At 56.0% G+C, this 10,795-nt stretch overlaps 1 non-coding gene across 1 annotated transcript; it reads left to right on the top strand.

Moving 5' to 3' along the window:
• Positions 1-736: 736 nt before the first annotated feature.
• On the top strand, positions 737-10,762 carry LINC02875 (long intergenic non-protein coding RNA 2875; the record flags this gene model as incomplete). Its single annotated transcript, XR_004742704.3, has 1 exon — positions 737-10,762. It is a non-coding gene; the product is annotated as a long intergenic non-protein coding RNA 2875 (transcript).
• Between the last annotated feature and the right edge of the window lie 33 nt (positions 10,763-10,795).

The following is a 10,795-nucleotide window of genomic DNA, read 5'->3' as shown; positions in this document are numbered from 1 at the left end:
GCTGCGGGCTCGCAGTGGCCTGCGGACAGGGCTGCGGACACCAGGGGGCAGCACCGACCTGGGGTCGCGCTAGCGGCGCGGGCACGGGGGAGACTGGTGGCTGCGAAGGCCGGGCGGGGCGGCCTCGTCGCGGCCTCTTTTAGGCCGCGTCGTTGCTGCAGCAACCCGGGTGGTGTAGGGTGGGACTTCAGGGCCTCGAGATCCCCCACCCCACTCCCGCCGCCATCTCCCGCCGCACTTTTCCCCTCCGAGTCGCCCACCCGGCGCTCCGCTGGGCCCCAGCTGGGAGCCTAAGTGCGACTGCGGGAACCCGCGGCTGATGGCTGGACCTTGTCCCAGACAAAGGCTAGGCCACTCCCAAACCCAATTAAGCCACCCTTGTCCCCGGCCTCTCAGCACTTATTGTCCCCGGGGTCGCCAATTAGCCCAGGCGCCCCGCGTACCCGCCGCTCCAGTGCCGCAAGGCCTCCTTAACCCTTCAGGGCCTGGCCCGGGGGCCTTGGACGGCAGAGCCGCCGGCAGGCGCGTGGCAGGAGGGCCGGTGCTGGGGCGATGGCGTTGCCTGCTGGCGGCCTAACCTGTCGCCCCCGGCCCCCGCGTGTGGGGCGTGTGGGGTCTAAGAGAGAATTGTGCGTGTCGGTGTCGGGTAGCGCGTGCGATTCCCAGAGGAATTCGGAGACTGTGGGTTGAGTGCGGGGGCTTCCAGAGGTCCCTAGCGGCTAAGCCGCGCTGATCCCAACGCCCTGAGACCTCGTTTCCTCTCGGGTTAATCAGAGTCTTCCGAGCTCTCAAGCCCTTCCTCCCCCTCTCTCCCGCCGCTGCTGCGGAGAACCCGAGCCACCGGTGTGGCCTGGCCCAGCCCTCCCGAAGGGCGCGGCTTCAGGGCCCAGCTCCCCAGCAGACCGCGGATTCCTACGCGGGGCGCTCCTGGGGCGGGAGGAGCACGCTCAGCCTCGCTGTCTCCAGGACTCCCACGCGCGAGCGCCCAGACTCGAGGCCCCCGACGCCCCATTTCCCGGCTTCGCGATGGCCCCTTGAGGGACAGCCTCCACGAGACCTGGATTTACACCCCGAGGCTGCCTTCCTCCGCTCTGGGAAGGACCCAAAATCCAGTCCCGCTTCCTCCCCCTCCTTCGCTGTCCAGGGCCCCAAGGTGCCGAGCACCGGCCGGCGGGAGCCCGCAGGAGGCCGAGAGCTCCGTGCTCTCAGGACTAGGCGGCAGCGGGGGAGCCCCTGCGCGTTTGGGAGGGCGACCGAGCTCCGGCTCCCCTGGGTATCCTCCCGGGAGCGTCTTCGGGGTAGAGGCTGGTCGCCCGGCGCTGAACGCGTCCGACCACGCCCGTTACGGTTTTGCGTTTAGATTTCGTTTGGGGCTCTCTGAAGGAGCATATCTGCTCCTCCTATTGGATGGGGATGAGGCCGGGGACCCCGAGCCCACTGCGGAAACACCCGGTTTCCAGAGCGGACGGCTGCGCCTCGTTTCCCCGCGCATCCTCTGGGCGGCTCCCGCAGCGCCCCGCTGGGGGCGAACCCAAAGTCTGCCCAGGCCGCGGGCCTCGGCAACTCCCTAACAGGTCCACGAGATGGCGCTGCAGGCCAGGGCCGGGGCCGGCCACCTGGAGAGAGAGCGGAAGGTAGACTGGGACCCCGGCAAGCGGGGCACGGAGACGCAGCCACAAAAGCACGCAGAGCCGGGTCCGGAGCCTCGCATAGGCCGCCGAGGGACTTCGGGTCTGCGGACTCGCGGAGCTGAGGGCTCGAGGCTCAGGATGGGGCCTTTCTACCCTGCTTCCGGGGCCGCCCGGTAGCGCCAGCTCGGCGACCTTCCAAGCAGGCTGCAGACCCCGACCTGCCCTCTTCTGCGCGTCGGCAGGGCTGGACCCTCGCATTCCCTCTGCGGGGAAGAAGCCGCGGGACTCCGGCCTCCCGGGCCCCTCCGTTGGGGGCTGTGGTTGGGATCCGCGGCGCGCCGGGCGCACGGCCCTGGAAGCGCGGGGCCAACTCGGCGGTGAGGACTTGGGGGCGGGGTAGGGGAAGGATCGGCGGGCATCCAGCGCTCCACGCGCGGCGAGGGCACCCTCGGCTCCGACCCGCCCTCCTCACCACCCTCACCCGGGTCTTCAGGGCGGGGTCTTCAGGGTCGAGGGCAGGATGTGCCCGGTGGAGCCGCTGCTGAGGTCCGGCCTCCGTAGGGGAGGCTTTGGGCTGCGTTATTCAGCTGGAGGTGGTGGGGACTGGGGGAGGTGGTACAGGGGTCAGCCTGAGAATGTCGCCCTTGGATTGAAAGCCACCAAGGCTCTGTCTGGGTCAGGTCTGAATAGGGGGCAAGGGATGTGAGGCTCGTTGGCCGCGGAATACCAGAGTTGGAGGGGGTGGGGCTTAGAAGCCTGTTTCCAGCTGAGCCTTTGTGTCCCCAGATGAGCTCTGGCACCCTCAGAGATTAACCCCACACACGTTTCCTCAGGGCACACGGCTAGAAAGCAGCACAGCTAACACCAGAGGGTCATTTCCACTGCAATACAGTCACCGGCTGGGTGATGTGACCCGGGCCAGATGTCCCTGCACTAGGCTCTCAGCTCTTTTCTCTTTCAAAGTAGCGTAGCAGAGAATAGGACCGAATCTTGGTGATTTAATAATTATCTGCACGCTCATCTATGGCAGAGGTCACTGCTTGGTAGGAAAACTGGACAGGAGCTAGATAGGTACAAGGTCGAACTCTGCCTCGAGAGCTGTGGGTGCTCTTCAAAAATGTGACTTTATTTTCTGGGCCCCAGAATCCTCATCTGCAAAATAAGTAGTTTGGACTGAAATCAGATTGATCTGTAAATGGCCAGTTGACTTAGACCCAGTTTCCAATGACCACCCCACCCAGCCTCAACTGCCCAGACAAGAGCCATGTTCCCATTGAATGCTTGAGGAATCTGAGCCAGAGGGATAGGCAGAGTAACAGACCTGGAGGACCTTGCCAAGATTCTTGGGGTGGGGGAGAGGGCTGGTGGCCTGGGTGAATTCCCAATGAGGAAATTTTGTTCTAGGTCCAAGCCCCTCAGGGAATCGGTGGCCTCCACTCCCTGTGGGGTGCGATTGTTGGTCACAGCTTGGCCTTCCACCTTGAGCAAGCTGCTGTTGGAGAGCCACAGACTGTTGGTTTTGGGGAGGGGTGACTTTGGTCCCCAGCACCACACTTTGTTGACCGCATGTGACTTCTCCCGGAAGAGAGAAAGGAATACCAGTGAAGGCCATTCAGGCACCCAGGTTTAAGGGTGTTCCCCAGGCTAATTTCTCATCTGCGAGGAAGCCCTCATGACAGTCAACACACTTTCACATGTGGTCTCTCCCCGACCCTGGCTGGCAGGGTGGAGATTGTGAGTCCCCATTTCACAGACATGACATTGAGGTTCAGAGAACTGAAGTGAGGTGCCCAAGGCCATCCACTAAGTAAAGGACAGAGCTCTTTCACAATCCTGTGGGCCTGGCCCTTGGAAACCTTCACTGATGAAGTGATGATGGGTGAGAGTCAGACTTGCAACAGGAAAAGGGCAAAAGGGGCAGAGGATGGAGTGCCCAGATATTGGTGAGAGAAGCAGCCTGGCTCAGAGCCTAAGTCCAGCAGGCCGGGGGAAGTGGCCTCATGGCTCCCGTCAGCCCAGCTGGGCCCACAGGGACCACTGGCCAGCGCAGGGGCTTCTCAGTGTAAAACTAACAGGAGCGTTGGGAGGGGGTGCGTCCCATGCTCAGTTCAGGGTGTGGTTCATGTTCGCTCTCATTATTATTTACTTCTCTCCCAAAGAGAACAAGTAGGATGCACTCTGGCCCCATGGTGCCTGCTCCTCAGCCTGACAGGAGCAGCTGTGGAACGGCCACTGTGTGCTTAACATACACACAGATGTTTTATTTAATTCTCAGCACTGGGTGGTTGGTACGATTACCTCCATTTTACAGACAAGAAAATGGCCAAAGGTGATAGAGCGGCTAAGAAGCAGGTCACAGGGCCACACCAGGCTCTGGCAGACCCCAGGCCTGTGCCTACCGTTCCTGCTCCACAGCCCCTAGGCTGCAGAGAACCCTGGCATTTGGCCTGTGGCGGGCTGTCCTGGGAGCTGGTTTTCATGTAGCCCTGGACTGGCTGGTCGATTCCTTCATCCAGCCCTCACTTTGGGTTTTCTTTATTTCCTTCTTGGGGGGCTGTCCACACTTCCATGCTTTGCCTACCCACAACCATCCCCATTTGCCCACGACAGTTCTGGTTTGAGTACTGGCATTCTGAGTTCTGGAAAACCTCTCAGTTTTGAGCAAGTCACCCAGTAGGTCACCCTGCCATCCCCACACACATACCCCTACACTGGGCCAGGAGACCCAGGAATAAGTGAAACAGACAACAGCGCCCTTATTGAGGAGCCAATGATCTGGTACAAGATAGCAACATTCAATGAGTTGTCCTCCCAAAAGAAGACAAAGTGGTGCATAGGGTGGGGTGGGAAAAGACTTAGCCCCAGGAAACTGGGGGCAGAGAGGAGCTGCAGAGCCTTAGAGAGGCTGGGGAGCTGGCAACTGGCCTGGTTTCTCCAAGGAAAGCTACCCCACCAAACATCTTCACATTGCGCATGTCTCCGTGTGTTCATGTATGTCTGTGTGGCAGGTGCATGTCTATGTGCGTAACACTCGGCAGGAGTGCAGAAAGCCCTTGCTGGGTGAGTGACTGAAGTGCACCTGGTCCCTCCAGGATACTCTCCCAACACCCAGCCTCAGGTCCTGGGCCAGAGGCCCGTTCTCCAAATCCACTTGTGTCCCCCACGGAGAATTCTGGAGGGCTTCCGGTCTTCCTTTCAGCCAAGAGGGCCTCCTCTCTCTCCTGGGGAACTGAGGCCCAGGGAGTGTGTGTGTCTTGCTTGAGGATGTGCCTCTGCAGGAGAAAGTTCCAGGCCATCCACAGACACTCCTGGCCCTCAAACCCTGCTCTCTACCTGTGCGGGTGATTCTGTGCTGCCTAAGGGTCTGGAAATTTCTGGTCTCTGGAGCAACAGGGCAGACCTCTCCACCGGGGTCCCTTGGGGAAGCTCCTAGCATGTTTGTCCCCACAATCTTTCCTCTGGAGTAGAGGGCCTTCCTCAAATGCAGCTGAGATGAAGTCACTGCCCTGGTTAAAGCCTCCCAATGCCTTCCCTTGCTCTTGGGGTCAAGCCCAGCCTCTTTGGCCTGGCACTGAGGCCTGTGTGAGTCCTGCCTACTCACCCCCTCCCCAGGACTCCTCCCCCACTGCCCACCTCTAGGCTCGTTTTGCTGGCCTTGCCTTGGCCTCCCCATACGCACATGATTTTTCCTGGGCTTGGAATGCTCTTCCTGCCTTCCTCCAAAAAACTCAGCCCACTGGCTCCTTCTCCAGGGAGCTGCTCCTCTGCCTTCTCCCTCCTGAGTTGGGTGCCCACGCACGCCCTGTCTCGTGTTAGTGGTCAACGAATGTGTGGACTTGGGCAAGTTACTCTACCTCTCCATCACCCCTGCAAAGTGTGGATACCAGCACCTGCTCCTGCGTGGTTCATAGTGGGGCTGGTCTGGAGCTTGGACCAATGAGTGATGGTTCCCGCCCCTTGGGGGGGACCCTAAGCACTGCTGAGGACGGAGCCTGGGGCGCTGTGCGAGTGGGGAAATAACCCTCAGCCCAGCGCAGCCGCCAGGGCTGGGCCTGCCAGAGAGGAGCCCCTTTCCCACCCTGGAGGCCAGGCGCGGGCCAAGGAGACTGAATGTGCCCTAAACCTGGGGGTTTAGACTAGAGGGGGCCCAAGGGCCTGCCTGCTGGGTGTCTGCGGATGAACGGCGGCGAAATCCTGAGGCCAAAGAGCCTTCATGCGCACGCGCGCTGGCGACACCTCCTCCCTCTCCCAGGGAAGCGCGGCCCGGGGAGTGGGTATTTGTTGCCGCAGGGTGGTTGCTGGTGACCCGGCTGGATTAATATCTTCTGTGGACTGCCTGCGCTGTGCGGGCAGTGGCTCCCACCTACCACTAGATGGGGATCTGGAGTCGTTCAAACCAGGAGTCGGGGCTTGGGTTCAGGCCTGGAGCCCCTCGCCCTCCTGCCGCCAGCCAGGGTTTCCCAGCCTGCCTGGCTGCAGCCTCCCAGACACTGGGCCCGCGCCCTGTGCCTCCACTTTCATTTCTAGCTAGGCACTGCTGCCAGGGGATAACATTGAGGGAAACGAATGAGAACACGGACTGTGCAGCCAGAGAGCCCTTGGGTTCAAATCCCAGCTGCACATGCGGTTCTGGGGCTTTGGCTCCTTCCTCATCTCTGAAATAGACTCATTTACTTATTCTGCAAAGGGCAGGAGGAAATGTGGCTGCCCTAATCACCACTCAGAGTTGTGGGAATGGGCAGTGTCTTGTGTGCTCTGATCCCTCACATAGCACAGCTAACCGGGGACAGTGGCTGTGTTCCAAGTCTTCCCCGTGCCCCTGTCTCACTGATAGAAACGTACCTGTCCCACGGCTCCCTCCCTTGGGACCTTGCTGGGAGAGAGGGGCCCATCTGACTTAATGCACTGCCTTTCCAGATGCTGTACTGGCAGCTTCCATCCGAGCTGGAGTGGGGGACCAGACTCTGGCCTGGGTCCCAGGGGCACCAACGCAGAGGCACAGATGTCTCCCCTCACGCCACGCCTATCACACAAGGGCCCTGCCTCTTCTTCCTCTATGAGGCTCTGGGCCAGGGCTGAGGGATGATTTCCCTTCTCCTCCATTCACAGGCAGAAAAATTGAGCTTCAGAGAACCCAAGACAGGTTCTATCAGTGGGGAAAAGCAAAGAGTTGGCCCAGGGAAAGGGAACATGGAGGTTGGGGTTGCACCAGTCTTGGTCTTGGTCACCTTGGTTCAGGTGTCCCCTTCTTTCATGCCTTGTGGTCTTTTCCCTGACATAGGAGAGATTTGTATGACAGTCCCCATCTATTCAGACATCAGAACCTGCCACGCCCAGAGAGAGCTGCTCTCCCTCTCACCCCTTTGGGAGCCAGAGGTCTCTTCCCCAGGGTGGAAAGATGGAGGTTAAGAAGGGGTTAACCCTTCTTGTGTTCACAGCACTTCAACAAGGATGCATTGAGTGACGGCTACAGTGTCACGTGTGGGGAGTCCTCCCTCTATCTCTCACACACTCTGGACTCCTTGCTATTTTTTCTTTCTTTTTAAAAATTGAGATGTTATTTGCATAAAACATACTATGAAAGGGTACAATCCATTAGTTTTTACTCTACCAGATTGTGCAACAATCACCACTGTCACTCTGCAGCCCTTGACAACCACGAAGCCGCCCTCTGTTTCTGTGGGTTTGCCCATTCTGGACATTTCATATCAACAGAATCATATGCTTTGTGCCGTTTTGTGACCGGCTTCTTCCACTTAGCTTACTGTTTTCAAGGCTTACCCATGTTGTAGCACATATTGATACTGTCATCCTTTGTACCACTCAGCCAAATTCCATCACGAGGCTATTCACCTCTTATTTCTGCATCGTCAGTTGATGGGCATTTGGGTTGTTTCCGCTTTTGACTATTATGAATAATACTGCTCTGAACATTCACGTCCAAGTCTTTGTGTGAATATGTTTTCATTTCTGTTGGGTATGTCTAGGAGTGGAATCACTGGGGCAGATGGTAATGCTAACTTTTCTCCCCACCAGCATCCAAAGCAGTTAATGCTAACTTTTTGAGGAACTTAGCAGTTAGCACTTACCAAAGTGATAACTTTTTATCCAAGTGCTGACTTTTTGAGGAACCACCAAACTGCTTACCATGCCACCATCCCACCAGCAATTCCTTGCCATTTCTTGAATGTGCCAGCCACACTGCTCCTTGGTCCCTGACTTCTTTCTTGGCGAGGCCATCATTGGCCATCTGATGGAAAACAGGAGCCCACTTTCAGCCTCTCCACTCCCTTCCTCTCCCTGCCTCTGTTGTCGATATCAGATGTGCAGAGACTATTTTACTTACTTATTTTGTTTATTGTTTCCCCTCACTAGAATTGAGCTCCGTTCATGGTTCTATCATTGGTCCTAGAACATTTTATGGCACATCTAGGTGCTCAGTCAACGTTTGTTGAGTAACATGAGTGAAGGAATGTAGGACGCCATGCCAGGTACACAGGGCAGAACGTGGTGAGTTCTCATGGAAATGGACCAAGTGTGACCGAGGCCACAGGGAGGTAAACTGAGCATCACCAGGGCCTCCTGCCTATACATTTCTCCACCTATCAAGTTGACCTCGGGGGCTCAGGACAACCCATGCTTTCACCCTCATCAGACCAGCAGAGAAGAACCGGGCCTCCTCCCCCAAACTGGGCAAGAGCTGGGGATACAGGTTAGTTAGCCATGTTGTCATCACAACAGTTCTGTCTCCTGCATGGGACACTGTAGACAATGCAGTGGTTGAGGAAGGATTTGAAGGGTGGCAACTGGGGAGGGGATTCATGTGTCAGTGCCCTGCATCAGCCCTGTCTGTCCCCACCCAGGTCTCCATCTGCCTTGGATACCCAGATGTGAGAGCTGCTCAGTCGGGAAGGATGTTGGCCTTTCCCATGCCAGGAGTGAGGGTCACAGTCCCAGCTGTCCAGCTGACCCAGCAGGCATTTTATGGCTTCACCTCAGCTGGCCTCTGGACATATTAGTCAGGAGTCCTTCTGTCATAAGGGCAGAAATCCAACTCAAGCTGAAGAAAAAGGGCAGTGTGTTGGCTTGTACAGGATTTGGGGAGTGCAGGGAAGGGACAGCTGCCTTCAGAATGCTGGGGGCTAGAGACACATGCCCTGGCACTGGCTCTCTCTGTCTCCATCTCTCTCCCTTGCTTTTTCTCTCATTTCTTTCCTCTCTGTGTTGGCATCATTCTCTCCTACCACAGATGGGCTTCTTCATGTGGCAGGGGGCTTGGCTGCAGGCAGCTGTGAGTTACAGAAATCCAGCTTCGTGGCTCAAAAGGGAAGGAAATGGCTCTGCTGTTCTACTTAGAACAATCCCAAGGAAACACTCAGATTGACCCCTGGGATCATATGCCCATCTCCCTCCTCCACCACTGTTGTCAGTGCGGCCACACCAGAAAACCAGGCTTGCTGGTCTCTCTCAAAATGCACACTGACTCCCTAGTACTTCCTTCACAATATAGTTCTCTCTCTCTCTCTCTTTCTTTGGGACAGGGTCTCGCTCTGTCATCCAGACTGGAGTGCAGTGACATGATCACAGCTCATTGCAGCCTCAACCTCCTGGGCTCAGGTGATCCTCCCACCTCAGCCTCCCAAGTAGCTGGGACTACATGTACATGCCATTATGCCCAGTCATTATTTTTTCTTTTTTTCTTTTTTTTTGGTAGAAACTAGGCTTTCACCATGTTGCCCGGGCTAGTCCCAAACTCTTCAATTTAAGCAATCTTCCTGCCTGGGCCTCCCAAAGTGCTTGGATTACAGCCATGAGCCACTGTGCCTGGCCTGATTTCTCTTAATCCATACAACTGCTCTGGAGAAACATATACTGGTCAGGGCTCTTGTAGCTCCTACTGACAAAAGCCCAACTCAGATTAGCTTAAGCCAAAAAGGGAATGTTTTACTCTACATAATTGATAAAAGCAGGTGTAGACTTCAGGCATAGCTGGTTCCAGGGAGTCAAATGAGACTGGGCTGTCTCTTACTGGCTCCAGCTCTTAGCCGGACTTCCCTCTGTATTGGCTCAGCTCTCAGGCACATCCTCCCCAAGCATCAGGAAAAAGTGGCTAGGGCAGCCTGGCTCAAATGGCCTGCAGAGCCCTAATTCCCAGGGGAAGAGGGAGACTGCTTTCCCTGCATAGAGCAAACTATCTCAGGGGACTGGTTGGCTCCCATAAGGGTTCAATATCTACTCAAGGCACAGGAGAGAGAACTATATTTGGCGAGGCCAGGTCATGTGCCCACTCCTGCACAAAGATGAGACAGGGCTGTGAGGAGTAGTGCCCCCTGAGCAGAGACAGGGCAGACTGATTGTATGTGTGGCCAGCTGCGCAACTTTCCCATTGCACAGATGAGGCCTGAACAGATAAGGCAACTTGCCAGTACCATAGGCTAGAGACACAGTCAGGATTCAAAGGCATATCTGTCATCTCTTCCCAGAAAACCAGCCTGCCTCCTTTTAAAGTGCTGAGTTAAAACACCCTTGAAGAAGTAGATTCCTGGTGACAGCCATATCATTCCCAGCACCCCTTGCAGCAACTGCCACAGAGAGGATTGCATCGGAGGCCGAGTTGGCCGCACTCTCAGACAAGATCTGTGACCAGCTCTCCATGGTTGAAAGGGTCTCTGGTCATTGACTCCAGTTGTCATGCTGAGTCATCAATCCAAACGAGGTTTGATTTTTGGCAAGGGTGCCAAGACTATTCGATGTCGGAAGGATAGTCTTTTCAACAAGTGGTGCTGGGAAAACTGGACGTCCACAGTTCCGTCTCCTGGATGGGACACTGTAGACAATGCAGTGGTTAAGATAGGATTTGGAGGGTGGCAGTTGGGGAGAGGCTTCATGTGTTGGACGCTTACCTTACATGATATACAAAATTAACCCCCAAATGCATCAAAGACCTAAACTTAAGAGCTAAAGCTACAAAACTCTTAGAAGAAATCACAGGGGCAAATCACGACCTTGAATTTGGCAATGTTTTTAAAAACATGACTCTAAAAGCATAGACGACAAAAAAATAGATATATTGAACTTCATAAAATTAAATACTTTTGTGTACCAAAAGACACTATCAAGAAAGTAAAAACGCAACTCACAAAATGGGAAAAAATATTTGTAAA

Source organism: Callithrix jacchus, chromosome 5, assembly GCF_049354715.1.
Source record: "Callithrix jacchus isolate 240 chromosome 5, calJac240_pri, whole genome shotgun sequence".
In the NCBI taxonomy this organism is placed as follows: domain Eukaryota; kingdom Metazoa; phylum Chordata; class Mammalia; order Primates; family Cebidae; genus Callithrix; species Callithrix jacchus.
Note: the sequence above shows the minus strand (reverse complement) of the source record. Positions and strands in the feature narration are given on the sequence as shown.